Below are 5,092 nucleotides of genomic sequence, written 5' to 3' on the forward strand. Positions count from 1 at the left end.
TTATAATCATCATCAAAACTCAGTTGTCTAAATATGGTTAAAATCTACCTTCTTGCGGCTTTAATGTCTCAAACAACAAAATCATATTTTGGGAACAAAAATAACTGCACCAGTTAACACAATGTAAAAGTATCCATTATATTTGATATGCATATTCATCATAACAACATTAGTAGAGTAAGCTGTTCAAAATAATGTTTCCTTGATTAAATTTCTAACAGAACTTAGTGTCCATAACTGTTTGAATGTTCGGAGAGTGATTCCCCTTTCTTCAGACATGGAATACCTCACAGGCTGTTCGGGTGGTAACGGGAACTAACGTGCAGTATGTGGCTTCGATGACTTTTTAGGACTTCAATCCTAAAAAGGCTACAGCCGAATCCATCTTTTCGGCATGTGTTCCGGGAACCTCAATAGGGGAGCAGTAATGTGTTTATTTCCTTTTATGCCTTATTTTTATAAACAAATATTACCCATTAACGTGTATATAGTCTGCTGCAATTCTCATATAAGAACAAGTTTATTTTAAGCTTATATTTAGTAAAATTTGTCGTTGGTTTAATTAATAACAAATGAAAGAAAATACATTTGACATCTCATTTTAAGCAAGTCAGTTAAGACAAAAAAAAAAAGCTTTGCATCTGATTCAATTAAGTTTTAAACGTTAATTTTGTCCAAGATCGATAAATTTATGTACTAGATAATCATACAAAAACATGTTGGCTATGATTAAGTACTGCTTAATATATTCAAAGTGTGATCACATTATTTCATGACGTGCCTGAGATGTTCATACAGCAAGCCCAGAAGACAAAATGTGATAAATATTTCAAAGAATAACATACCTATTGTTTTCGACCCCATTTTGACGACCTGCAACACATCTTGGATGTGTTCGTACATTTTCACATCAAAAATAGTTTCTTTATTATTTTAAAACCGTTGCGCACATTGGGAACTTCTGAAAATTGAAAAAAACGTACTTGGCACCATCGATTCTCTAACATAATGAAAACTGGATAATGAAATATTAGTTCAACTTCAATAGTTTATCATTTGTGTATTATTAGGCATTTGATCGCAAAATATATATATTTACTTAAATTTTGTTATCTGCACTACAATACGCAAAAAATATGATTGCCTTATTTTATTCAAATACATTAGATGGTGAAACTTACTTTTGCTTTTCTTGTATCTTGCTGTGCCTAGGTTTAAAAAAATATCTGGATCATCAATTTTAATAGACAAAACTGATGGCGGTGACTAAACTGATATTATGTACATTTCTTTTACCTTTGCAGTTTTCTTTATGTTTCTATTGTTCAATTTGTACCCTCTAGCACATGCCAATTGAAGTCATATAAGAGCACCCATCAGGTATGATGCTGGCATGGGTCCCATTAGTAAGGTTTTTTAATACTTAAAGGAAAGTAAACAGTCCGTAGGAGGAGAGGTGGACCGGTGAGATTGTCAGTCTTGTTAGCTCGTAGGGCATAAAGCTTCCTTTGTTTTTGTACTTGTATATAGCAGCACTGTCAGAGGGCACTTCTGTTTAACGACCCTCGTGGATGAAAATTAGTATTCGTGCATATGGTAGTACTCGGTGAATTGAATACCTTAGTTCTGTTTAAATGCAAATTGTCTCCCAAGCACCGGTGCTGAAGAAAGGGCCCGTAAAAGAATAAACAGCTAGGTATTTTTGTAACGATCTAGAGTAAAGCACCTGCATCACACTGTATCTTTCTCGTTTTTTAACAACTATGCTCTCTGGATGAAAATTGTATGTTCTGTTGTTGTTTTTTTCAAAACATGCACTCTAACGCCAATTTTCAGATTTGGGCAGGATTTCCATGGGTACATGGTGAAGGGTAGTGGCTCAGTAAGAGCCCAAAATGGTGTGTGAGTATAAGTCAAGTGCAACAGTCTATTGCGCTAGGGTTTTTTTATCGCAAAGCGGCTATGTTAGTACGCAAAGATGTAATATAAGTAAATCATGGTGTGAGATAACTGGATGGGCCAGAAATACTCTCGGTCTGATAAATTTCAAAAGATTATCAAGTACAAAAGAAAGCATTGCCACTCTGTCGAGTTATAAGAGTTATTCATCAAACACGTCCGAAATATAAATGCGTACATATGACTCGTGTTGCTTAGATACTTCTTCGGATACGCTCAACATGCAATATTTGACCAATTTATTCGTTACTTGATGAATATGTAAAATAAGGAACCTAAATTATTCATCACTTGTCGTAGTAGATGTCGAAACAAAAAAGGAAAAATAAAGTTCGGAATAAGGCCATTGCAGAGTATCACTGCAACCTAAAGCCATTTTTTCTTATATAGTCATCAGGGTTGGTTCTAGTAGTTCCTGTAAAATCAGGTCATGTGGGGTCCGGTTAACACCACTAGCGTTTGGCAACGCAGCTGGGCGCACACATGGTTATGTATTAAGGAGTCTAAATGAGAAGGCGATGGGAAGGCGAACCAAACCTGGCCCAAAGGCTTGCTTGTTCACAGGATCACAATGGCAAGACCACTGGGACGTCTGTTGCATTTCGCCAAATTTTCACTCCTCTGTCTTCCGTGCCAGGAATGGTCCTCAAGGGAACACATGTGACGTTTTTCTGACAGAACACCTTTTCCGATGCCCAACCAAAGGAATATGCTTACATCATAACCGCTGCAAATACCACGACATCGCAGTTAAGATGTCTAGATCTTGCCCAAAGCATTGTTTTATTATGATGAAATCAATTATGCACTGTTCATAGATATGGAGGACCGCTATGGGGGAAAAAAACACCAAAACCCGAGCAGTGGTTAGAGTTATTGGCAGGTAAATAAATGTGTCAGGCCTCCACCTTAATTTTTCGAACAAGGTGATAATGGCGCTGAAAACTTACACAGTTGCAAAGCATTTTTTCAGGGACCAAACTATGTTTTGAGTACGAACCAAGATTTGTAGTTTACGGGTCGAGTTTGTATTAGTTTAATAAAACTGACTTGAATTATATGTATAGGACGGGAACAAAGGAAAAGCCTGCAGAGAATTGACAGTTACCTTAATTGTCTTTATTACCGTTAAGTAACACTTTACCACCACGCGTATCGCGGTGACTCGACGCGAAGGAAACCGGGGGAAACTATAGGTCTGGACGCGGTTGACATGCCAAAAAGCGAACGCCTCGAGATATTGTTTAGTTTATAATACTTCAGATATTAAAGATGAATTCTGTGTGTATGTTGCATTGACCTCGAACTGAAATTTTAAAAACATTTTTATTACTCATAGATGTCTTCTTTATTCTATTCTGTCCTATTATTTGTAGAAAAAAACAGAGACAAAATAAAAGTGTTTAAAAGCTTGTTTGCATCCTTCTAAATAAAACGTGAAAATCTCATTTTCGACGTGTTTTTTTATATATCGTTAAAACTCGTTTACATTAATGTTTGACACTAATGATATATGGGTGTGTTATACAAATGTTGAATACATGGCTGTTCGTAATCTTCGTGCATTTCGAGAAGTTAAAATTGATGGTTTATGTATAAATTTGGGGTCGATTAATAATAACTATTTAATTAATATATATATATATTAATCGTCTCAATGAAGCAAATGATCAACAGATTTTACATCTATGGAGATTCAGCCACATCTCTTTAAAAGTCCGAATAAAATACGTCACGTATTAATGGATCAGACAGGGAAATCGTGTATATTGTGTTCTCTCTAACGATATACATACGTATTGATAAGTATCTCTGACGGGAGCGTTAAAGTCATTTTTTCAGAGTTATAGCCCTTTAGTTGCAACATAACATGATTGACAATATACGCCCTCTAGCTTCAGCATTTCTTATTCAATTTACTTAACTTTGTTATAGTACTTTTTAAGCAATGTTTTCATTTTCTAACTTTCTTGTGAAAGATTATAAGTATCTTCCATGGCCGAGAGTGTAAGACCCGAGCGTAGGGTGTTTTGCGGAAACGAGGTTTACCGAGTTTCCGCAAAACACCCTGCGCGAGGGTCGGGATGAATCTATCTTACACGAGCGGCTATGGTAGATGCTTTTTCTACAACCTCAGTTAAACAAAATTAAGTAAAAATGCATTTTTTTTGCCGGAACTCTTTTGTGCTTAGTGAAAATAATTGCGTACGGATATGCAATGATTCGTGGTTGTCATGGATATTCGCGCAGTGATTCAGAGTATGTAAATGGTCTGGTCGGTCTTTAAATAGTTCTAAGAAGAGTGAAGCATTATTTCTTGAAAGGTGCGTGAAAACTGTTTTCTGGTGACATTTGAAGCGATAAATAATTAACTCGCGTTCTAAAAATTGCCACCAGACAAGGTTTCCATGATGCGCTACAGACGAGTCTTCAATAAGGGAGGTAATTACAATGTGGTGACCATTAAAAGAAGTTCCATACGGGCATTTTATCTTCGCCCGTTGCAAGATAAGAATTTCTAGCATGGTTAAATTAATGGATCTACTTATCTGAGGTGGGAGAAAAAGGCGTTCTTACTGCGTAGACACACAATACATCTTAAGCATAATTTATCTCATTTGAAATTTAGTAATATGTTATGCAACTGCATATTTTTAATAAAAATATTTGCGACAATATTCCTCTGCGCGAAGGAATAGCAAATAACTACTATGTCGCATACCATAAGTAACAGGAATATTCTCGCCATAAAAGTTCAATTATAGCACCAGGAGCTTAGCTAGCCCTCTATTTATGTGAATTCATAATTGTTCTAGGGGAGTCCGGGGTCATGCCCCCTCGTAAATTTTGTTAAATACCCTCGTAAAAACCATGGTGCAATCCGGTACATTTTGGGCGTTCTTGGGTGCTTTATTGAGTACTGGAAAATGGACCGTTTTAGGATCATGTAGTCTAGTACGCATACTGCAATTTTTGCTTTTTTTTGCTTTTTTTTGTCAAAATCATGTGGATTCAGCTGCGTACTCGTGTAAAGGCAGCTACGCGCCTGACATCAGGAAATCATAATAACAGATTGCAATGGCTGGGTATTGCCAGCCAAACTGATATTGCGAAGCTTTCCCAATATTGGAAT

The sequence above is a fragment of the Mya arenaria genome, chromosome 7 (assembly GCF_026914265.1).
Source record: "Mya arenaria isolate MELC-2E11 chromosome 7, ASM2691426v1".
Classification (NCBI taxonomy): Eukaryota; Metazoa; Mollusca; class Bivalvia; order Myida; family Myidae; genus Mya; species Mya arenaria.